Source organism: Schistocerca gregaria, chromosome 5, assembly GCF_023897955.1.
Source record: "Schistocerca gregaria isolate iqSchGreg1 chromosome 5, iqSchGreg1.2, whole genome shotgun sequence".
NCBI classification, from domain to species: domain Eukaryota; kingdom Metazoa; phylum Arthropoda; class Insecta; order Orthoptera; family Acrididae; genus Schistocerca; species Schistocerca gregaria.
In genome coordinates this window covers 666824129-666850594 of record NC_064924.1, presented here as the reverse complement: position 1 = coordinate 666850594, position 26466 = coordinate 666824129, and positions in this window count along the sequence as shown.

The window sequence follows — 26466 nt, the reverse complement described above, 5'->3', positions numbered from 1 at the left end:
GCAGTCCTCGGCGTTTGCTTCGAATTGCAGGCTTTAGCCTGGCAGTAAGCACCTCACAGTAACGTACACTGTTTATTGTTGTGCCCCTTTCCCCAAAATGTTCCAGCACTGGACCTTGTGCGTCCCAAAAAACCGTAAGCATCAGTTTTCCTGCGGACGGTTGGGTCTTGAACTTTTTCTTGCACGGCGAATTTGGATGTTTCCATTCCATACTCTGCCGTTTACTCTCCGGCTCGTAACGATAGATCCATGTTTCGTCACCAGTAATGATCCTGTCTAAGAATTTGTCTCCTTCGTTACCATAGCGATCCAAAAGTTTTTTGCAGATGTCCAAGGGCGTTTGTTTATGCAACTGTGTGAGTTGTTTTGGGACCCATCTTGCACAAACTTTATGAAGCCCAAGTCTGTTGTGGATGATTTCGTAGGCAGAACCGTGACTAATTTGCAGACGATGTGCCACTTCGTCAATAGTTAATCGTCTATGTAAGAGAAACGTTTCGCTTGAACGCTGAACGGTTTCTTCATTTGTGGCGGTAAATAGTCGTCCGGCTCCTCCATTGTGCTTAAGACTTGTGCGGCGATTTTGGAATTTTTCAGTCCATTCGTAGACACTCCGTTGTGGCAAAACACTGTTCCCGTACTGTAGCGAAAGTCTTCGATGACTTTTGGTCCTTGATACGCCTTCCGAGCACAAAAAACGGATCACTGAACGTCGCTCTTCTTTGGTGCAAATAGACTACGGAGTAGCCATGATTAACAGCACGGCAGTGATAACGAAAATAAACTAACAGCTTGGAAAACGCAAAGATATAATAACAAATAAACGAAGCATGCGTCATCAACGTAAAACGACAGTACTACCAAAATAAAGAAAAATATAAATAAATTGTGGATAATAATTGACTTACTATCATAGATTTTATTCCAGTAAGACAACTGGTATTCCATTTAGCACCACAACAACTGTCTGCATTCTCCGAAGCGTGTTATTTTTGGAGAGGAAATCTGTCAAAACGCAGTTATTTGAATAATCACAGCGAACATTCAGGCCAATACAATTTGTGGTTCCGATACACTGGTGCGGTAGTCTGCTTCAAAGCAGAGTAATCGTTGTTTAGGAAATTGACTAGTATCCATGTATGCGGCAACAAGCGGAGGGAGACTCATTTCTACCGACTGAGGACTCACCCAGGTGGATAATGATGTGGCTGTCTTGCATGAATCATTACAGTACGTATCACAAGTGATTCAGGGAAATGACGGAAAATTTTAACCAAATGCCTCACGCGATTTAAAACCAACTGCTCCCTAACATGACCAGAAAGGGTTAACTGCCGCTCAAATTTTTTCGGTCTTTCGGTTATAGAAACTAGGATATAGAAATAGACAAAATTTTAAGCTGTATTTGATGTATGCTTCAGTGATCGAAGGACCTACTGAGATATAACTGTACAGTGATATTCCCCTTGTATAGGGACGATAAAAATAGATGACATTATATGAAATCATTTGTTCGCCTCCAGCAATCCATATCCGACTTGTACATTTGACAACACCAAGTACTACTCCACCGCTCTCGAAATGTGTCAGAGTACTTTGAGAAACACTCCACTCAACTTGAGGGTCCTTGTGTGCTTCCACAGGCTACATGAACGTACTTCTCCGGAGCACCTGTCTGGGATACAATAGGGCGAGACGTATCTGCTCCTGTCAGTCTCTGCTATGTAGCTCCTCTGCGCTGACACCGAAGCTAAATATCGTGTTACCGAAGCTACGACTATGTACATTTAATTACGTCAGCAGATAGCAATCTTATCATAATCAGTGCTCCGGGAGTAATTGAGTTATCGATTTTTGGACTGGAGGGTAATCAGGCAGTTTGATTTCGTAACTGGAAACCAAAAAGCTGTAAGAATTGTTATTTAGCCCTTACTTACGAGCTTTCTCAGTGCAAACAAACAGATACGTATGACCCTACAGTGAGTTCCTGTGCTACCCGCTGGTGAGAGACGACGCAGACGTATAAGGGGCCTTATTTCGTTACATGCATTAATATCTGCCCGTAACTTAGTTTAGGTGATCTTATTCTACATGGTGTTTCTTTTTCCCACTGATCTCTGTGCCCTGCGATGGGCAATGAGCGAAGACACTTTCCTGGGGTTAGTAACTTCTTTAGAACACAACGAAGAAGTTCTTATAGGTGGTATGACAGCACACAGAACGTTGTTTTCCATCACTGACATGGCGAGTAATTTATTACAGTGTGGCCAGCATATCAGCTATAAAAATCGCTATTGTATACGCCCACTCATGTCTTCAACACACTTCTGTTAACAGCGTTTGTTTACCACAGACTGAGGTAAGCATAGCGCACCACTGATTAGATAAATCACGTGAAAACTTCGGCGTTAGAATGACGTCGAAGATTTTCATAGGTAATCCGGGTTTAAAACAGAACAAGAATCTTACAAAATATTTCTGGGGATGGATGGAGACTATTATAAATGGGATAACATTGATGTAGACGAATAAACAAAAATAAACAAAGTTCTTCAATACTTTACTTCAAAACGTGTAAGCAACGCGATTTACCTCCTCTTGCAGGGCAATGCTATTAGTCTGCTGATCCAGGCCGAATAATCATAATTTATTTAGAATGAAGAATTTTGTATATTGGTCCTCAACAATGTTATCCCGTTCAAAACAGTCCCCATTAGATATTATACACTTACGTCAGTGCTTTTTCCACTCCCCAAAACATTGTTTAAGGTTCCTGCCAGGGTTTAAACGCAGATTACCTATGAAAGTAAGGACGGACATGTCCTAAATTAAAATAAATGCTCTCTCATATGAAATGTTTAGCCCCTTGAAACAAAGTAGCAAACGCGACCTCATTGCTAATTTTCTTGTAATAATACCTAGACACTGAACACCTGCTGTGTGAGAATATTTACTATGGCTGTAGCAAAAACAAAACTGAATTTACGTGAGCTCGAATAGTTGTAGCAGAAATCTCACTTTACATAAAAAGTGTGAACAACGTTGCTTACAGCCTGTTGCATTGCTGTGTTGTGGGCATGTGGACCCAATCTGTATAACAGATAATAAATGCAAGGTATTGTACTATAACACTTTATACAGAATGAAGAACTGTCACTCCGCCACCTGCATCTTCTGGAACATCTACCTTTTCTGTTGTTAAATCATGCTTACAAACGTGAAGTGCGTGGGGTTGCCCACCGTATTTTATTCTTCTAAAATTCTTTATTGAATATAACGATAATCACGCACGAAAGAATGATATTTTATGTGCGCACCCTATTTTTCCACGTAATCTCCATCTATGGCCTACCTCCGGCGCGAAACAAGCGCGTATATGCTCTGTCGGTACATATCCTTGTCCTGGAAGCGGAACCAGTGTTCCAATGTGTGTATCACCTTCTCATCATCCTGAAAATATCTTCCACGAATGGCATCCTTTAATGGCCCAAAGAAGTGCTCGCTGCAACATGTCAAGTGTGACAGCCACTTATGATCTCCCCGACAGCTGCAAATCGTGGAGCTCCGCCGAACCGCCTTCTGATGACCTCACCCTCCGTGCCCACCGACTGACTGTACTTCTGTCGATAGCAGATGGTTCATAGACTTTTCACAAGCGTTTGTGAATATTCCTCACAGTTTCCTTTTCTTCAGTGAAAAATTCAACGACGGCACGTTGATTGTAACGTGCATCACCTATGCCATTTTAAAACTGTCCTGCAGCTACGCTATATGTCGGAAGTGACGTAAACATGGCGCGCTCACTCACGAAACTTCAAGTAATACATACGTAACGTTGCGCATTCTTTGCATTGTTTACGGCTGAGAAAAAAAAGCTGTACAGTGCTTTGTGAGCAACCATCATACAATATTCACATTTAATGGCTTTAGTTTGGATATCAATTGCGCCAACAATAAAACGTAAATTAAAAATTTATAAATGACACAAAAATTGTCTAAAAAGTAAAAAAAAGGATGTACTGCCACTGCCAGTTTAATATAAGTATTAATATTTTGATTAAAGCGTCGTTGCTTCGGAGGACCGCTAAGAAAATAAAAAAAGAAAGTTAACAGCAGATACCCTTTCTAGAACAGTATACTTCCGTTATTGCTGGGTATATGCCTTTTCCGCTTGGCGTCATCTTTTGCAGGCCTGCGCGTCCCGCATCCACACCTCGGAACTGTATAAAACACGAAAACCAATACGTTTTTAATTACCCTATAAAGCTATTTGTTTTACATCATATTTTTATATAATTAAGTTCGAACACAGTTTCGTGCATTAATCTTTTTTACGAGGCCTATCTCCTGCAGTGGCCTGATGATAGCGTATTAACCCACGCTTCATTGGACAGCTGGCGCGAGTCGCGCGGTGCGCGGTATGTAGCGCGTGTGCCGTCACGTGACCAATTACGGCGCCCCGAAGGCTCGGACGCGTGGGGGGCAGACGTCGTTGACGGTTATGTCTGTATTGTGAATTTTTTGGAGTAGATTAATTAAGACTTAGACTCAACGATTTGATACTATTGCTTTGATATTTACCATCGTTGCCTAGGTAGCTGACTTGAATTTAAAGTTCATACTTTGTCATTTTTGACGTATTCCGTTTTTATTTTAGTTACTTGGCGGTCCCCTGACGCTGAGACGATTAGATCAGAACATTACTACATGCATTAAACTATATATGTATATATATTGGAGGTTTTTCTGTACCAGTTTTTTTTTAATTTAAATTTTATTTCATCCTTTCTAAACTTCTTATTTTGGTGTTCGGCACGGTACGACCGACCTTCTGTCTCTACATTCACACAGATACTTTCCGGGACGAAGCATGAAACTGCGACCCGAGTTTGACACATACACTCATTGGCTATGTTTTAGTACATATTTAGCTAATTTAGGTAACACAAGGACTAAACTGAGATGATAATTGTGAATCAAGTCGAAAGGAAGTGGGCTGCAATTGCACTGTCTTGCAGTAGGTTGCCTAAACTATTTTGGCAGAGTCATTTGATTTGGTATGGAGTTGCAGATCTCAAAAAGAACAACTGTGTCACAATCATTCTTTTTCTGCTTTGTAGGTGCTGAAATGGGCGGCTTCTAAAATAAAAAATCATCGTCGTTGGTCAATGATAAAAGTTGAACGTATGTTCTCTTAGATTCATTTATATATTTTTGAGCTGCACAATCTGGTACTAAGTAACTTGACGTAGCTCTTATATATTACGTATAGTATACCAAGAGAACGCGCTAGCGGGAAACACTTTTACTTAATTTAGCTGATGAAATTTAAACGGCTGAATGAAGTTTCCTGGAACATAGCTAAGAATCACCCGATTAAACCGGCTTTCAAATAAAGAAAACTCTGTTAGAAGCAGACCCTTCGTATGGGCGCTACGATGCCACACACAGATACACACGTTAAACTTACAGCACCCCTGTGTTTCCGTCGAGGGTTAAAAAATGAAATATTTTACTAATCGCTGAAGGTAAATAGCACGTTCTCCATTTGGTGATCGAATACTGATTACTTTGTGTGTGCGAGTCAGCATAAATTCGTCTAAACAGAAAAGCAGATGACAAGGAAATTGATTTCAAAGGACGTTTCAGTATAAAGCCATATAACTGCCTCCAAAAATAGTAAAATCGCGGCATTATATATAGTAGTGAAGTTCAGAAAGTACGTGACACACACTATTACAACGTAGCAGAAAACTAAACAAATAAAATTCAATAAAAGTCACAAAATATTAACCAAGATTCTTGTAAAGTGAGTGTGACGAAAATGAATGTTCTTCTAGGAGGATGAACTGAAAACAAACAGCTTCTGTACCAAGTATGTGAACCTACTCTCTACATGAAAACGCAAGGGGCTGATCTCCAACGAGGAGGCGCGACTCCAATCCACGAAAGGTTCACTGTAGTCCTATACCTTCAATTTCTAAATACGAACAAAGAAAATCATTACGCCTGTAGAACACGAGTTATAAGAACGAATTGCAAATTCACACTACAAATGTGCTCAAAGTGCACACCGTCAAAGTATATCTTATCGCACTTCAAACCTGCAAACAGTGAAGGGCTCCATCACACTGCACAACACGAACTTCTGCTGCGCAGAGCTGGACACACCGAGTCATTACTTCAAACTCCTCCACAGCATCCTCAACGCGGCGTGCTGTGATTTGGCGGGCTAGCACAGCCGGAACTCAGGGAATACCTCCACAATATCTCACAGACTGACCCAAATAGAATTATGTTGTTCGATATCTGTATTAGACACAGAATTGCATTTTGGCAGTAAGTTTGCGGCAATTACTACCAGAAATACCTGAAGAGTGAAAATAGCAAATTAAATACTGGAAACTGCAATCTACCAGACAACCTTCTGCTTCCGGAAGTATGTATTTGCGACGATTTTTATTTTTTCGACGATGCGCTTTTAATCTCATCTCCGCTTGCAAAATTAGGGTATTTTAAGGTGTTCTTTATTTTTACAAACAGAAAAAAGCGAAATGGGTCCATTTCTGGTGAGTATGCAGGCTGGAGCATCATTACAGCACTGTTTCCGACCATAATTCACGAACAGGCATCGAAAGGTGAGCAGAAAACCATGTGCCCCAGAATATTTTCTGTAAAAAAATGACGCACTACAAACATCGTTTACCTAAAGAACCGAATTCACTCTCTTTAAGTGAACTGCTAGTCATACAGAAAAGATATGTTTATTATTCCTGTGCTTGTTACATGTCTGATGGGCACTGATAAAGGGCAGAACGTAATAATCTGTCAGTGTTGTTTTCGGTCAGTTTGGATTGAGAGAAGAGGTAAGGTTGGAGCACGTGGCCAATTCTGTTCGAACACCACCAGATTTTCAAGATTTTTAACTGACGAACGAGACACTGTCGACATTATGAAGGGATTCGGTAGTTAATTTTATCCTCAATATCATGATGATTAGGACCGCACAACACAAATTTTCCTCTCTTCGTCGATCAAAGGCCCGTCCCGACATTTCTTCCTTGTAATAGAAATTACAACCAGGTGTTTCAAGATGAAACCCGATAGTGTCACCTTAGCCACAGACGTACAATTTGTGCACTCAAGGTATTGAAATGACTTTTGCGAGCAGTTCCAAGTTAGGTAGAATATCAGAATTCCACCAGGAACACGAGTTCCTTGAAGCGACCACCCACCTTGTAAGGTATGTGTCGGAACTCTCCATTACATTGATTAAATATTAAATTCAGTATCGAAAACAATCTAGCTAACTTAAAGGTATTCTTTACATTCTGCGATTCTCCAAGGAAATAAATAAGCACTCGGATATCGATAGTAACAATCTGATGGTGAAACATGGGAGCGTGAGTCTAAGCACTGTTGTGAGACGAGGTCTGTCTGCGAGAGTAAAATTATGATGGTTCAAATGGCTCTCAGCACTATGGGACTTAACATCTTTCGTCATCAGTTCCCTAGAACTTAGAACTTAGAACTACTTAAACCTAACTAACCTAAGGACATCACACATCCCGAGGCAGGATTCGAACCTGCGACCGTAGCAGTCGCGCGGTTCCGGGACTGCGCGCCTAGAATCGCGAGACCACCGCGGCCGGCTAAAATTATGACACCCTCATTGGAATTGTAGCGAGAAGAAAGGGCTTCTCTGGACGGTATCACTAACCTGGTGTCTTGCTGCTTCGGTAAGTCCCTCGTAGCACAGAAGTAGCGCTCAGTCGCCAGGTTCCATGTAGGTGGTTGTCCTGCTGAAGTGGAGTGGTTAGGGATGCCAGTTGTTAATTATCAACAACGTTTGTACCATACTTGTTTTAATACAGAATTTGCTTTGTCACACACGTCATAAAATCAGCATTTTCAATATGGCAGCTCTGGACTAGGCCGTTATATTCGACTCTTTACACACATTAACACAGTTTTCTGACTTTACGTAGGATAGACACTGCCCATGACACGTGGCGTTCTTATAACTATTAACTTCACTTTATACCTTGCTTAACATCTGAAACATGCACTCGCGACCGTTCTTTTAGAGCCGCCCCGGTTACTCGACCATGTGTTTTGAATGGCTCCTCGCGACTAACTCACCCTGTCTTCCCGAAGGACAAGAGAGACCACCCCACCTTTCTCCCTCAGCCAATAAGGACACTTCCCTACAAATATATATATACATATATATCCAAACTCTCAGCCAATGGGCGTTCATATCGCTTTTGTTAGGCGGATCCGACGTCACGTTTGCGGACATTGTGACGGAATTTTGTCTCGGAACACTGTCTCACATTGTAAGATGCTACTCCCAAATAGCCAGATCTTGTCCCTACTACGGTTGCACAACATTGCCTCCTATTATTTCATCACTAATGCTACTTGCTGACGCTTAATTGTTACATGTATACGTAGCCTGGCTGCTGCTGAGCATTCCCGATCGCATAAATATGCATAATACTTGGCTTAAACACGTGAAGGGAATGCACATATGCATTACAAAATTTCAATAGTGTTGGTAGAGAGCTCGAGGACAAAAGATGTGTCACGCTACCCTCACGTCGGTGATGGCAGATCTTGCCACACTCAAGGCCTGATTTCATTTATATGACCAGGAGAGATTTAGATGGCTTAACTACGCTAGAAGATGGAATTCAAGGTATAATTTGCAAGCACAGCGTAAAGTGCAATTGCAGGGTTAAGCTCGTGATTGTTAATCCGAATTTGCAATAATCCTATGTTTTGCTTGTCAGTCAAAGACGGCTTCTTATCCTCCAAATAATAATAATTATTCTTCACATCTAATTCATAAATATTCTGTGGTTACTAAATGTTAATGTAACGTTGAAATTGAAATAATTTGTTAATCTGACACTCAACCATTATTGATACTTGAAAGTTCATTATCAGATATTTCGCCATTATCAATACTTGTCAGACTATTATTGGCCATGATGATTTCTTAAGTTTTTAAATAGACTTAATTTATGAAATCCCTTCTTAAAAGTTATTTTGTAGTTAACAGGACCCAAGCAAACTCATTTTTTTCTAAATTCGTTCTTAGCAACAATAAGCTTTAGCCGCTGCTGCTGCAAATTGCTACAAACCACTTGGAAAAAGGCAGTCATCTAAAGAGGTGAATGCAAAGTTAGGGCCAATAGAGAGACACTGACACACCACAACATGTCATGTACTCTAATACAGTAAATTCGATAGCACAAGCCAGATTCTGTATCACTTGTAAATTCCTATTCAGATACACAGTCAGATAGCTGAGTTAATCCTTGTTACAGGTTCATTTGTTCCTGTAGTTTTTCACATACAAATATGCAGTCAGATAGCTTAGCCATGTAACGATCTGCTGAGGGCTTAAATGACAGTGAAACTGATTCTCATACTACATGCGCACAGTGTTATGCACGTTAGGTTCTGATTACCGATAGCTTAGGTTGCTTATCAAGTCCATTTTCACAGACGAACATAGGCTTTATTTGTAGCAAGTACGTTACAACATTTAATCATACATTTAATTATTTTTGAAATAAATACAGCAAGCAAATGTCCAATAATTAAATTAAAAACCAATGCTACGTTAATTACTACTACTCTGTATCATATATCGCTTTTAATTGTTTATATGTCCACCATTATAAAGCATATGAAATAATGAAATGACGTATACTCCTACTGCGATCGTTGTGGATGTCGACGTGTTGTGAATACTTTTGATAGGCCGCTTAGCACTGTCCACTCTTCCCGAGAATCATATGGTACACGATATACAATTGAATCACCGTCAACACAAGCAGCTATGAATTAACGATGAATACAAGTGATTAAATCACCAACAGCTGTATGCACTCATTCCGGTTTCTCCTCTCATCGCATCTTACATTAATAAGGCCGCCGCCGATTTCCTATACTACCCTTTCCCAGTGAGCTATTCTGCTTTGTACTTCATACCTTGCCACTGACTAGATGTTAAACCTTAAAGTTTATAATATCAAATTTATTTTGTCTTGATCGTAAATTTATAGAAATATGACCGGTTGCGACTCATCAGGCAATCATCTTCAGACAAATAAGACCTCGTTACAGTGAGTAACAGCTCAAATATAGTATAAGAACATACGAAGAGAAATTTGTTCTAACATTTTTCAATATAATAACCATCGGGGACTAAGATACCTCTTTCATATTTGATTCAATGTTATCAGCTACACTTTCCCCTGTAAATATTCATCTTTTGAGATACTGGCATAAAAATCAACAATGCTTATTGCAGCAGCCTAATGCTGTTCCCAACGTTGCTTACAGAGGGCATTGCCGGTTAGGAAGCAGAATTTAGATACGATAATTTTTTACCGCTGATAAGTGATTCATGCTTCGGGATATCCAGTAGAATGTTTCTAATCTTCTCCTTAATTTGTTATGCAGGATTTGACGCGTGCTGTTGTTATTATAGCTCTGTAGGATGAGATTTGGTTCACGGAAGTTCCTCCGCCAAATAACAGCTTTTTCACAATATATTATGTATAGTAGCCATCGAATATTTTGACTTCCCAAATTTTGAGCTTTGAATGATGGATCTTACTGACTCAGTGGCAGGGCAAATTCTAGGATTTCTCTTTTTTTGCAGACTTATCACTAAAATATATTTTATGTTACACAATGCTGAGCCAAAACATTATGACCACTGCCCACCGCATGTCTCCTGGTGGTGTTGAGGGCCCGTGACGCAATAGGAACAGAATGTTCAAAGATGGTTCAAATGGCTCTGAGCACTATGGCACTTAACATCTGAGATCATCAGTCGCCTAGAACTTAGAACTACGTAAACCTAACTAAACTAAGGACATCACACACATCCATGCCCGAGGCAGGATTCGAACCTGCGACCGTAGCGGTCGCGCGGTTCCAGACTGAAGCGCCTAGAACCGCTCGGCCACCACGGCCGGCGAACAGAATGTAAGCAGAAGAGAGACAAAGGGGCAGTCATTATGGCGAAGATACGGGACACAAATGCGAAAATCCAGTGATATAAGGGGTTTTGACAGGCGTCGCATTATTGTGGCGCTGCAGCAGGACGAGAATCTCTAAAGCGACGAGTCTGATCGCCTATTGGCGTACTAAGGTCGCGAGCACCTATGGAAAGTGGTTGAAGGATGGTGAAATAACGAGAAGGCCATATGGTATTGGAAGACCATGTCTCATTGCGTAGATATCGGAGGATCCCCCTCAGTTTAATTCAGGATAGGCGACGATCTGTTGGCAGATAAGACGTCAGAGTACGATGCTGGTGCAGACACAAGTGTTTCAAATCACACCGCTGAGAGGCTATTGTTGAATATGGATCTCCACATCACACGACCCCTGCGTATTCCTGTGTTGAGCCAGCGACGTGGTCAGTTACGATTGCAGTGGGCACAGCATCACTGAGTTTTCGCTGTAGGTGAAAGGAAACGCGTCGGCTGCCGAATGAATCGCATTTCTTGTTATAACAGGTCGATGATGGAATCTTTACACACCGGCATCCAGGCGAATGGCTGCACGCAACATGCTCAACGCCATGGATGCGGGCCGGTGAGGGCTTTTTGCGCTATCGGTACATTCAGGCTTCCATGGATCTCCACATCACACGACCCCTGCGTATTCCTGTGTTGAACCAGCGACGTGGTCAGTTACGATTGCAGTGGGCACAGCATCACTGAGTTTTCGCTGTAGGTGAACGGAAACGCGTCGGCTGCCGAATGAATCGCATTACTGCGGACCACCTGCATTTCTTTCTGCTTGGAGTCTCCCCTTATAGGATGACATCTTCCAGCACAATAACTATAAATGTTGCAAGGTCAGAACGTGACGCAGTGGCTTGAGAGGCGTTGTAGTGAACTGACATTGATGTCTTGGCCAGCAAATGTACTCACTGGAACACATGTCGGGCGCCAGCTGGGTGCCCGTGGACCACCAACCCATAATTTGCAGAAATTGCTTGACCTGTGCTGCTGACCTGTGCGTAGACAACTTGTGCCACATACTTCTGCAATCCTGTCAAGGACTTCTAGAATCTTTGTCAAGCAGAATCTCTGTTCATTGCGTTTTAAAGGTGGAACAACTCGCTATCAAACAGGCGATCATAATGTTTCGGGTCATAGGTATATTTTTTAAACTGAATCTACGCAGTGGTTCTGTACACTTTTGATATTAGACATTTTGTAATAAATATTTCTATTGATTTCAAAGTATTACGTCCCAAATCGCAAATCAGTAAGTTCACAGTAGTTTGTGGGTTGTGACAGTGAATTCTTTTGGGAACAGGGCCACAAAATCTACGAAACTATGTGCCATTCTTGAAGCCTGAAGAAAGGATTAACGTGAAAACTGGCGCGTTTGTTTCTTAGGAGACACCAATGATCGTTCATTTATGTTGTGAATTGTTTTAGATGGATTTTTGGTGGATTTTATGCTTGATCCCCTCACAATATGGAAATATTTATCGTTTTCGCGACAAAGATAAAGTGTTACTGTCAATGAAATTCTTCTGGGTTAGAGACCGCATTGTCATTTATAAAATTCCAACGTTTCGGCGCCTGTTGCAAGACGCCTTCCTCAGGGTGTGTTGCTAACTGCTGAATGAGCGCAAGTGTGGGTACATATATACTATGGAAGAGTGTTGTGATTGGATGTGAGGATGAGGAGGAAGGGTACTAGGAGTTCATTTTATTGGCGTTTGCATTGCGTCTTGTTATTGGCGGAAATAGGCGTTTTCCATTGGAGTTTCCTTTACTGCCTGCCATTGGTGGAAATCGGCGAATAGGAGACTTAGCGGCGACTGCAGCGTGGCGTTGTTTACTAACTGCCTAGTTTCGACTAGGCCGCGTCAGCGCTCTGTGTACCATCCTCCGCTGTGGCCTACCGCACGCCTGTTGCTTTGCGCGAGCTGTCCTTCCGCAAAGCTGTCACCGGAGGCAGCCAAGACGCTAGAAGTCTCTACCCGTCTTCTCTGTTCATATTATCGGGTCGCTTGGCTATTTCTATAGCCTCTCTAATCTTCCTCCTCAAACTAAACGGCTGTTTCGACAGTACTCGGACCTCTCGAAATTCGATGTTCATCCTGCACTGCTCATGATGTTCTGACACCGCTGATATGCTATATTGTTTGAGGCGGATATATCTCTCATGTTCAGTTAGCCTCGTGCTTATTGGACGCCCAGTCTCACCTACATACACCAGTCCACATTCACACTCGATTTCATAAACTCCGGCGGCATGAAACTTGTCAATTGTATCTTTTGTCGAGCCCAGAATGTCTTTTATTTTGTTGTTGCTACGAAAAATCGGCTTAATACCTGCCCGACGGAGAATTTTGCCCAAACGTTCAGTAACCCCTTGTACATACAGTAGCACGGCGGTGTTCTGTGCTTCGTTCTGTATTTCCCTGTTGCCCTCCTCCTTCGGCGCCATGGTTTTGCGTATCAGCCTCATGTCGTAGCCATTAGCTCCAAAAATGGTCCTGAGGTTCTGCAGTTCAGCTTGCTGGTTGTATTCATCGCTGATCCTGTAGGCTCTCTTAGTTAAAGTTCGCAGGGCCGAATTCTTTTGCATAGGATGGTGGTGGGAGGATGCATGCAGGTACCTGTCCGTGTTGGTGGGCTTCCTGTAAACTCTGTGTCCAAGCTTCCCGTCTGGCTTACGATAAACTTCTACGCCGAGAAAAGGCAATACCCCGTTCTTTTCAATCTCCATGGTAAAATGAATTTTGCTGTGCTGCTGGTTAAGATGTTCGTAGAAGTTCTGAAGCTCTTCTTCTCCGTGTGGCCAGATAACAAAGGTGTCATCCACGTATACCTTTGTTATCTGGCCACACGGAGAAGAAGAGCTTCAGAACTTCCACGAACATCTTAACCAGCAGCACAGCAAAATTCATTTTACCATGGAGATTGAAAAGAACGGGGTATTGCCTTTTCTCGACGTAGAAGTTTATCGTAAGCCAGACGGGAAGCTTGGACACAGAGTTTACAGGAAGCCCACCAACACGGACAGGTACCTGCATGCATCCTCCCACCACCATCCTATGCAAAAGAATTCGGCCCTGCGAACTTTAACTAAGAGAGCCTACAGGATCAGCGATGAATACAACCAGCAAGCTGAACTGCAGAACCTCAGGACCATTTTTGGAGCTAATGGCTACGACATGAGGCTGATACGCAAAACCATGGCGCCGAAGGAGGAGGGCAACAGGGAAATACAGAACGAAGCACAGAACACCGCCGTGCTACCGTATGTACAAGGGGTTACTGAACGTTTGGGCAAAATTCTCCGTCGGGCAGGTATTAAGCCGATTTTTCGTAGCAACAACAAAATAAAAGACATTCTGGGCTCGACAAAAGATACAATTGACAAGTTTCATGCCGCCGGAGTTTATGAAATCGAGTGTGAATGTGGACTGGTGTATGTAGGTGAGACTGGGCGTCCAATAAGCACGAGGCTAACTGAACATGAGAGATATATCCGCCTCAAACAATACAGCAAATCAGCGGTGTCAGAACATCATGAGCAGTGCAGGATGAACATCGAATTTCGAGAGGCCCGAGTACTGGCGAAACAGCCGTTTAGTTTGAGGAGGAAGATTAGAGAGGCTATAGAAATAGCCAAGCGACCCGATAATATGAACAGAGAGGACGGGTACAGACTTCCAGCGTCTTGGCTGCCTGCTGTGACAGCTTTGCGGAAGGACAGCTCGCGCAAAGCAACAGGCGTGCGGTAGGCCACAGCGGAGGATGGTACACAGAGCGCTGACGCGGCCTAGTCGAAACTAGGCAGTTAGTAAACAACGCCACGCTGCAGTCGCCGCTAAGTCTCCTATTCGCCGATTTCCACCAATGGCAGGCAGTAAAGGAAACTCCAATGGAAAACGCCTATTTCCGCCAATAACAAGACGCAATGCAAACGCCAATAAAATGAACTCCTAGTACCCTTCCTCCTCATCCTCACATCCAATCACAACACTCTTCCATAGTATATATGTACCCACACTTGCGCTCATTCAGCAGTTAGCAACACACCCTGAGGAAGGCGTCTTGCAACAGACGCCGAAACGTTGGAATTTTATAAATGACAATGCGGTCTCTAACCTAGAAGAATTTTATTGACATTGACAACGGCCGCGGAAGCCTACGTTTACACGTAAAGTGTTACTGATATGCGACAGATGTATCCCTCAAAATTTCTACAGGATTTTTGGTTGGATTCTTAATGTTGAAAGAATAAATTGCATTCCACAAAATACCATAGCATTTAGCAACAGTTCCTACCGTATCACATTCATACACATTAGTGACTAATCGACAGTTCACACCTCCCAGTCGGCCTGTGACGTCTCCTCTGCCCACTCACTTCGTCCCGATGACTGCGTGGAATGTACTCCACAAGACAAAAGAAACTTTGGGAGGGGGGAAACACGCTTATCATTTAAATTTAAATTTCGAGTCACAAATCTCGACGAGACTGGTAGGAATGTGGTCCAAGGCAGGTACGTCTCTCTCGATGGTGTCCCAGACGTGCTGTATGGAAATGAGGTCATGTAACTTGTGGAGTGACACAAGGACTCTCAAGTTATGTAGAGTGATCCTCAAAGTGCTCTGGATTGTACAAGTCGCTTAAGGGGTGCTGGAGACGAAGAAATGTGTTTAAATAATCTCGTCTCTTACTGTTTTCCAGAGAAACGTGTTAGAGACCCTCCTCTCATTTTTTTTCTTTTAAACATACACTACTGGCCATTAAAATTGCTACACCACGAAGATGATGTGCTACAGACGCGAAATTTAACCGACAGGAAGAAGATGCTGTGATATACAAATGGTTAGCTTTACAGAGCATTCACACAAGGTTGGCGCCGGTGCCGACACCTACAACGTGCTGACATGAGGAAAGTTTCCAACCGATTTCTCACACACAAACGGCAATTGACCGGCGTTGAGTGGTGAAACGTTGTTGTGATGCCTCGTGTAAGGAGGAGAAATGCGTACCATCACGTTTTCGACTTTGATAAAGGTCGGATTGTAGCCTATCGCGATTGCGGCTTATCATATCGCGACATTGTTGCTCGCGTTGGTCGAGATCCAATGACTGTTAGCACAATATGGAATCGGTGGGTTCAGGAGGGTAATACGGAACGCCGTGCTGGATCCCAATGGCCTCGTATCACTAGCAGTCGAGATGACAGGCATATTATCTGCATGGCTGTAACGGATCGTACGGCCACGTCTCGATCCCTGTGTCACAAATGGGGGCGTTTGCAAGACAACAACCATCTGCACGAACAGTTCGACGTTTGCAGCAGCACGGAAAGGCAAAACATCATTTTTTCGGATGAATCCACGTTCTGTTTACAGCATCATGATGGTCGCAGCCGTGTTTGGAGACATCGCGGTGAACGCACATTGGAAGCGTGTATTCGTCATCGCCATACTGGCGTATCACCCTGCATGATGGTATGGGGTGACATTGGTTACACGTCTCGGTCACCTCTTGTTCGAATTGCAAATTGACGGCACTTTGAACAGTGGACGTTACATTTCAGATGTGTTACGACCCGTGGCTCTACCCTTCATTCGGTCCCTGCGAAACCCGTCATTTCAGCAGGATGACGCACTCTTTGGTGCTGTGTGGTCAGTCCATGGCAGTCCATCTGCATTCAAAGTCTGCTAACTAACCGCGGTATTGACACAGTTGCTTCGACTAGTAACATTTATGAGGTAGTTTTATGATTCAGTATAGCACAGTGTGACAAAGTGTGCAAAGGAACCTGAAACGCGTTCCAGCGTTGCCGTACATGCAGTGGCGTAACTAACGTCCACACCCCCACCCCCCTCCCCGCAAACCACCAGCCCCTGCAAATAAATTTTGTGGGATCTTGATTATTAATAACCCTTCGAAGAACAAATGCAGCAACATCAGACATTCACACAGCGTAATTCAAGTTAAAAGTCAAATAAAGTAATCCATTCTTGTGCTCATAAATTTGTCCATCACCCCATTTATTATCTCTATCTCCGAATAACCAGCACTCTACACAACACATTGCTTTTTAGGCAGGGGGAACAGCATTGCCAGAATCATTTTAATTCCTGATCTGTTTTAGTATAGTTATAATAATAACAATAATAATACCAGCTATACGGTCCTTTGGTCTTAGTGTCTCTGTGGAAAGGCCCTTGAGGCTATCAGCACCCGTTATTTACGATTTCTAGTTTAGTCTCTTCATTTAGTTTGGCTTGGAATAATCGTCTATCAGTGCTAGAGGTGCATTTATATAATTATCTTGAAACTGATAACAACAATTTGTTGGCGGGTGAATTGGCGTCTATTGCTGGTACTCCGGCTTCAAAATGTGCACCCGCATCATTTTCACAGCTGATATTGTGTCCTCTACGAACTCGCAAACTATCAGAAGCTTCCCCCTGTTCGTTTTCGCTACTGTTTTGACTTCCAGTTTCAACTTTTAAACCCGGGTTCCTGGGTTCGATTCCCGTCGGGGTCAGGGATTTTCTCTGCCTCGTGATGGCTGGGTGTTGTGTGCTGTCCTTAGGTTAGTTAGGTTTAAGTAGTTCTAAGTTGTAGGGGACTGTTGACCATAGATGTTAAGTCCCATAGTGCTCAGAGCCATTTGAACCATCTGAATCAGCTTTTAAATCATCACATTTTTCTACGGTTTCAGTTTCACTACTGTTTTTAGTGCATATCTGTCCACGAAAACAAATGTAATGTCCGCGTCACTTTATTATCAGCAGTTTACTTGCACTATAACACTGGCTCCGGAGACAAACTTAGAAAAACGCTAAAGGGTTTGTTAGTAGGACAGTTTCTTGTTGCCAGCGCCAACTGAAGTAAATACACAATGAGAAAGGTAGCGCATCCCAGAGCGCGAGTTGGCGTACGGGCCACTGCTTGTTTAGGAAACTAGCTCTGGTAGAATAATCTAAGCACTGCCTGTGGTAACGGCTGCCACACGCCGTAGCATTCTCGTAGCATTGCTTGGATTGTTAAGAAGAACGATGCAGTGTTCCTTAGGACACGCATGCATGCGTCGTTCTCCGTAACGACACAAACAGCGTAACACTTTATTACGTCTTCTTTTGCGACCGCCATTGTGCGCAGGGTCTGTAGAGTTAAGTACAGATTTGGCATGGTGAATTTTAAGGGATGGCCGGAGCTCAAACAATATAACGCTACTGGCTACTATTAAAATAGCAATATTCCTGTAATTCTATTCTTGTGAAACTATTGTTAATTTTGTGACGGAGACTGAATGAAATGGAAATATGTCAGAAGAAATTTGCTGTCTTAAAGATTTCTGCTGAAAGAAAGCAGCAGGAAGATAAATAGGAATCGAACCAAAATCCGATTAGTAAACAAGTAGACTTTAATTACGTAAGGGAAAACGGCCGTCAGCCTAAATAGGCGAAATTGTTCCCAATATTAACATGGTACCTAAGGAAATTTAAAAAGTGGGTTGACTTTATTCGATACTAAACTTCTGTTTTGCTGATTGCAGTAAGAAAAATCTGTGAACTGAATGCTTCAATTGTCCATTTATGAAAATTACGTGGACTATTCCAAAACTTTTACGTACTTTGCAATTCCAAAAAAAAAACTGTCAAATTTTCTTTTTTTCAGGTCAGTAAAACACCATACTCCGATCCATCGTCGCGCTTGGGATAGAACCCTGTATAGGTAAGTGACTAAGGATAAGATACGGTGGCTCAGCACAGATTTTAGAGAAAACAAAAGTATTATTGAAAATGAAACCATAGAACTACCCCATGCAGTTATAAAGCACTCAGCTGAAAACGGAAATGAAGATGGTGGCAGCGTCGATCTCCTGAGCTATTCGAAAAAGGCGGCGACGTTGTCCATGGCTCTTTCTGTGCCACAGGCTCTGAGAATTCTCTTCTTAGTGTCGGATTTTCAAAGTACAGAGCTGACCTGAGTATGCTACGAATAATAAGCCGAATTATTTACATCTCCGAGGCTATATTATATAATCTTGCAGTTCTTACCGCCTCTTTCAGTTCTCTTCGTGTGCTAGCCACCGACTGACTCAGGCTACAAAAGAACTTCGCAGTTCGACCGCCATATCCACCTTTTCCATTCCCACCTAGCCAGTTCCGTTGCGGAAGGACTTCCTTCCAGCTTTTACGTGATTACAACCTATTTTCCCTATGCATGAATCAGTAAAATATAATATCTTCATTTTTTACAGCACATTACTTTAGACATTACATTCAAAGATTAATTACAATTACATAAATTGTTATAAATAATCAATAAAACAATTACCTGGATGTTACATCAAAGAGCGTAGTTACACAGAAATCACATTAAGTAAAACAGACAAAGAAGTTGGATAAGACCATTATAGGTAACATCGAAACCTGTGTTACAACACTGCATTATTGTATTTATCTGACGATACCGGGCAGCCACTTCCAGTTTCAATGCCCCTAACTAAATTACATAATGTATGTACGAGTACACCGGAGAGACGACGTGCACAAGTCTGGAACGGGTCGTGAGTCGCTCACGGATGGCCGAAGTAAGTACGGCGACCACACACCTGAAGCGGGAAGTCCGGGTTCGAGCACCGAGCAGGGTAGCGCAGTGGTTAACACACTGGACTCGCATCCGGGAGGACGACGGTTCAACCCCACATCCAGCCACTCTGATTTAGGTTTTCCGTGATTTCCCAAAATCGCTCCAGGCAAATGAGTGGATGTTTCCTTTGGAAGGGTACGGCCGATTTCCTTCCCCAACCTTGACGCGATCCAAGCTTGTGCTCCGTTTTAATGTCTTCGATATCACTGGGATGTTAAACCCAGTCGTCGTTTCTTTTTTCCCCGGGAGAGCGGTGTGCTGACTCACCGCCCCTGCTTCCTGCATCCAATGATACCTTTGGTAGAGGACGACACGGTGATCGGTCGGTGCCGTTGCGCCCCACAGGGCCTACAAACGGAGTTCAGTCCGTGTTATCATTGCTACTGTATAAAGAGAAGTCGGTATGTAACGCTGTTAACAAAAATCTCGAGACGTTCTTGACTAACTTACTACAAATTTTTACGCGATTCTGTAATAAAAGTTCGGAAGGACATAGGCAACGTATTTCATACGTATAAAGAGAAAAAGCTTTTAAAAAATTCCAGAAGTTTCTGAGTCATTTCCCTCAGATTTTTACACGATACTCGAATAAACGTTCGAATCTACATATTTTCTAATATTAATGATGTAAAACGTATGAATAAAGTGTATACCACTATATAAAAACAAGTCATTGTTGTGGTTGTTTCCTAAAATCCAGAAAAGATTGCGACTGATTTATTTCAGAATTTTACACGATACACTTACAAACATTTTGACGGATGTAGACTAAATTTTATTGTATATATATATATATATATATATATATATATATATATATATATATATATATATATCGCTCGATTTGTGACGGTACGCGCTGGTAATCTGGCACAACGAAGTCAAAACGGCAGATAATTTGGAGATGGGGTACCATAGTCCTTCCACTGCGATTGAAGTGATGTAAAACAAATGCCATATTCGCGCTTTTAAAATGCTCAGAAAAACGCTAAAATAACGTTTTAAAGGGGGACGTCGTTAGGAAAAATCTCAAATATTCAGGCTATATATATGCGAAACTGAGAAGAGTTACCAACAAAATTTACTTCAGGTTTTTACACACTTTCCTAGTAAACGTTTAAACAGACATTAGCTATATTGTTTTATACACAACTGTGTACGGGTTTTGTAATATAACCAACTGTGAGAAAGAAAATGCTGGTCATGCTTGGCTGTGAAAATGTGAAACTTCGCTTTATTTCTCACAGTTAGTTTTAACTACGATAGCATGGAAGTAGACAATTAGTTCCTTCCACTCAAATTCCTTCGCCTTACATATAAATTGAAACAAAAATATTTATACAGCTATGTGATGTTCTGTTTTCTTACTTGCAGTCAGTTTTAACAGAAAATAAGAAAGTTGTATTTATGGCTTATCGGCTTGTATTAGAACACTACTACGGAAACTGAGTCGTCGACAGCTACGCAATCCTACCCATTTGTCAGACAGAGAAGGGGGAATAAATGGACCACGGAGAGAGGGGGGGGCGGAGGGGACAGGAGTGTATCGACATAGAGTAGACTGGCTCACTGTACAAACTGGCTGACCTGCCTGATAACCCGAGCTGTGCTTGAGTTCTCAACAGAGAATCAGACGCCCAAACGTCACATATTTGATAAAACAAACGTATTCCGTTCAAAATGCCTTTTCAGCATCTGACTGATTTATTTAATCGTTGCATAAATTAATCTTCTGAGTGTGGTAATACCAAGGGACAATATAAAAGGGTTGATCACTTCGAAAAAATTAATCTGTGATCATGAAACTTTGCGATGGTGTCAGCTCTTCTCTAGACATACTCACTTCATTCTCAACTATGGATGACTTGGCAGAGACAATGCTTGTAGAAGTCTGCATTTTGGTCGTTCAGGAACCGTTACACCTTGAAAATCGTTTTCCGATTATTCTGTAACTGCCCGCCAGGCAGTGGTGTCCTCACCTGAAGGAAAAAGAAACTCTCAATGGGTACAGTGTCAGCGGAATATGGAGAGTGAAGAAAAATTTGCTAGTCCAAAAAAAAGCAGCATGTGTAACCGCGTCCTGTTAGAACGAGCTGGGGCGTTGTCGTGGAGCAATCTGGGATAGATTCAAGTGACTCTTCAAATTGGCAGCCAGCCGCCAGCGTCCCGTAACTTTGTCTGAAGACTAGGGTACCAGGCTTCTATGACGGTCTCCTCCTTACGAACATAATCAGTAAGCACCACGCAGTGGCAGCCTCAAAAAATACGCAGACGGTGATGGCTGAATCATCGCCTTTTCCGGCGGTGGGGAACCCACATGTTTTCACCACTTGCTTTGCTCATTTCTGACAGGATCATGGCGATACAGCCAATATTCTTGCCGGCCGGGGTGACCGAGCGGTTCTAGGCGCTACAGTCTGGAGCCCCGTGACTGCTACGGTCGCAGGTTCGAATCCTGCCTCGGGCATGGATGTGTGTGATGTCCTTACGTTAGTTAGGTTTAAGTAGTTCTAAGTTCTAGCGGACTGATGACCTCAGAAGTTAAGTCCCATGGTGCTCAGAGCCATTTGAACCATTTTTGAACAAATATTCTTCCACGGTGATCAAGCGACTGAAGAAGTCATCTGGACTGTCCTGGCACAGCTGTAAAAATTCTGTTGCTGCCTCGGATAGAAGTGCTTTCTGAACAGGTGCGACCAGGTGCGGAACCCAGCGGGCACCGACCTTCGTCATCTTTTAAATATCATGCAGAATGTTGAAAACCGATCGACGACTGATTTTAACTTCCTTTGTCGTTTATGACGCGCCAATTTTCGAGCACTGGGGACTTCACTTCTCTTGCGATACCCAGTTCTTCTTAGAGCAGAGACTTCCAACCAGTGCTTCGCAAAAGCTAAAATGTGGTCCGCGAACGATTTAAAATTTCGAACTTTTACTCGGTATAGATTGCTAATCCCTTGTGACGCGGGAGGTGCATCGATGCTGCCTCCCCCCCCCCCTTTCCCCCGGCAGCCAGGGTGCGGGACACGGTAGGCCTACTGAGGACAACCGTGCCAAACATCAACGTAACGTGGTCAAGCTGTGCGCTTCCTACTGCCTTGCTCCGTGGGGTCAGTCATTCTACTTGGCTGTTTCGTGGTTTGACGGCATCAGTAGTTTAACTGACCGCCGCCCTTCAACATTCTTATCAACTTACAACTTACTAGCGTAATTCCTGCTGCTTCGCGCGTGTAGACTGAATGCTTCTAAGATTTTCACGCTAATTAAAACCATAGAAGCATGGCCTTTTCCGAATGTAGTCTACTTCTGATCAAAACGCGATTCTAGTAGCTCGAGTTCTAATTTTTTTTTTAATCATGCCTTTCTCCTTCTTGTGTTGAATATTTCCATACGAACTTCCATCCCATAAAACAATTTATTTATATCCAACGAGAAGTGAAGTACCAGTTTTCATACATTTAGCTTTACATTTTTTTAACACAACGAAATATTTTCTTAAACATTTTCACCCCCTATTCACTCTGCCTGGAGGCTGAATTTCCAGAAACAGTGAAACACTATTTATTTCTAACGGAGAATCCCCTATAGGGAATGAATTTCCAAAAGCAGATAACCTGTATTTCCTTAATTTCTAACCGAAAAGCCAAACACAATGTTTTTATAGATTTAGCTTTGAAGATGCTTTCATAATGACATAATTTCTTAAAACTTTTCCTCTCCTGTTCTCTCACCTAGGGGGCTGAATTTCCAAAAACAATGAAAAAAATATTTTTTTAATTTCCAACCGATAAATCAAATACCAGTTTTCATAGACTTAGCTTTAAAATGCTTTAGTATTCGTTTATAATGGTTTATTAGAAAACTTGAAACGAATATTTTACCAGCTGTTCAAAAATGATGAACTGTACATTATTTTAATTTCAAACTGAGAAACCAAATACCAATTTTCGTTGTTCTAGCTTCGAAATTGACTTAATAACAACATATTTTGAAAATGCTGCACGTTCTGTATTTCACCCCCTTAGGAGTTGAATTTCGATCAATGTTTCATTAAGCGACGACTGCTGTATAGGATCCCCAACTTCTCTAAATTACAAGTTTCTATACATAGTGATTTGGGCTGGGCAATGATCAGTCAGTTTGTCTCTATTTCAGGCTGAATTTCCAAAAGTAGTGAAACACTTTTTTTAAATTTCTAACAGAGACATAATACAAATTTCCACAGAGGTAGCTTCTGAAATGGTTCTTTAATGAAATATTTTCATAAAAATGGTCATCCCATGTTTTTCCCCAACAGGGATTGAATTTCCAAGAACAGTGAAACATTTATGTTTTTGTTCCTAATCGAAAATCCAAACACAAATTTTCTTAGGTTTAGCTTTGAAAATGCTATGATAATGAGATATTTCAATAAAAATTCTCACCCGCTATATGACCCTCTTACAGGTTGAATTTCCAAAAACCCTGGAACATGCATTTTTTTTTGTTTCCTCCCGAGAAATCAGATATCTGGTTCGATAGATATAGCTTTAAAAATAGTGTGATAGCACTTTAATAATAGTTTATTTACCCCTTAAGTGACTGAATTTCCAAAAATACGGAAACTTGTGTTTCTTTACTTCTGATTGAGAATTTAAATAACAATGTTTATAGTTCTAGCTTCAAAGTTGCCTTAATTTTCAAATATCTTTTCATCCCCTGATTTTCGAGAAATAACTTCTTAAACAACGCCTAAAGTATAAGATTTCAACATCCCCTTCAAATTTCAGTTTTTAGTTTTCATCCTCAGGAGTTTGGACTGGGCGATGATGAGTTTTGTGCATATAAAAGGCAGTGTCCTGGCTGGTTGACTCATCATCGCCCAGTCGAAACCCCTAAGTACATTTTTTCTGTGTTAAGATTTGTATGTGTACATTACAAAAATTTCGCATCAGTTGGGGCATTTAGATGATAAAGTACTTAGAATATTCCATTACATAGCGATATGAATTAAAAATAAAGATACTAAAACTACATATATCTATTTTAGTATGAAAAATGAATTCTTTTATGCTCTTCGTTGTTACGCTTGTATGGAATTACATTTTTCATGTCGAGATAGTTTCAGGATCAGAAGCAAAAAAATCGATCGAACAACATCGTAATGCATTTGGTTTCAGTTGTGGATATTTTCACGCACTTGAATAATTAGGACCTCTAATTGCAATGTTTCGGAAACAGACATTTAAAAGGCGTTGCAAATATATTTGTCTTTGAAAATAAACATCGTGCCTTTATTTCCAAATACCAATTGTGGATAGGTATAATTGACGTTAAACAATTATTCTGGGACTTCAAAAGCCCTAGTTGATGATACTAAGTATGACAAGTTTAGGGAAAACGTACAAGAAATCTTAAACAGTCACCTGCAAGTGTTAGCTGATGAATTAAATCTTTACTTCCCAGAATGTAACAAAACGGAAGCTATAGTTGACCAAAAGTTGATTCTCAATCCTTTTAGCACCAATGTAGGAGAAATTGCGAAAGATGAATTCCAAAGTGATAGTCACTGTAAGGACGCATTTGAATCTGATTCTCGTGAACTGTTTTTGTATAAGAAAGCAATTTCACACGCTAAAATGCGAGAAATAGGCTTGAGGTATCTAACGCTTTTCTCCCGCACTTTTTTACGCGAAAAAGAGCTTTCTACTTCGCTAGTAATTAAAAACAAGTCCACGAATGGATTGAAAATAAATACTGATGACGAATTGGCAACAGGATTGCCAAACTTATACAGAAGATGCAAGCTCAAAAAGCATATTGATACAAATCAAATTTAACACTCTGCAAAAAGTATTGTGTTTCCTATTATAATAGTCCTGTTAAGACAAGCTACTTTTGAGTTTAACAAATATGTTAAAATTTTTGATTAAAGATTATTTTTAGACTGGCGCAGCTTATTTTTCATGAACCTTGTGGTCCCGGCTGACAACAAAGAAATCCAAGTGGTCCCTAGTCCAAAAAAACGTTGAGAGTCACAGTCTGAGAGAGATGGCCCACCAATTCGTTCTGGGCCATTCTGACTTCTATAACCACACCGGAGGTATGTGCAGCACATAGCCACTGCGTCACGTGATGGGCATTGTTACCGCACACTACAGCTATGTCACTACGAACTGTTGAAGCAAACGAAATAATGTGCAATGTTCCTCTTTATCGACACTTGGTGCCTGGGGGAATTTTGAGAACAGTGTTCCAATGCTATGAAGTGATAAGGGCAATCAGTGTCACACGGAATCACTCATCGATACTCCATGAAGAGTCTGGAATTTCTAACGTTTGGCACTGTCGCAAAATCTAGTGATACGGCTCTCTCTTCCATGTCCTAGACTGAAAATCACTGTTTACAAAAATTATTACAACCGCCTACCGACGCTTCTAGTTTGAGCACAAAAGCACTATCGTGCTTCAGCGGTTTCGACAAAGAAGGCTGTAGCTGTAGTGGTACAAATGTTAACGTTTTTAATTAATTTTTATGTCTGTTAACGACCTATAGAATAACAGAATAATAGAACGAGGTATATTGCAACATGTCTTTCCCAGTACGTCGCCTGCTACGTAGCGATCAGGCATCGACGTTGAGTTATAGCAAAAAAATATGACAAACTGAAATATTGGCCGTAAAATTTCGTCTCGTTTATAAACGATGTCATTAACAGCAGCCGTAAATCTCGGTTGTGCCAGCGAATAATGAACGACTCGCTGCCTTTTGGGCGCCAATTAAGTCATGTC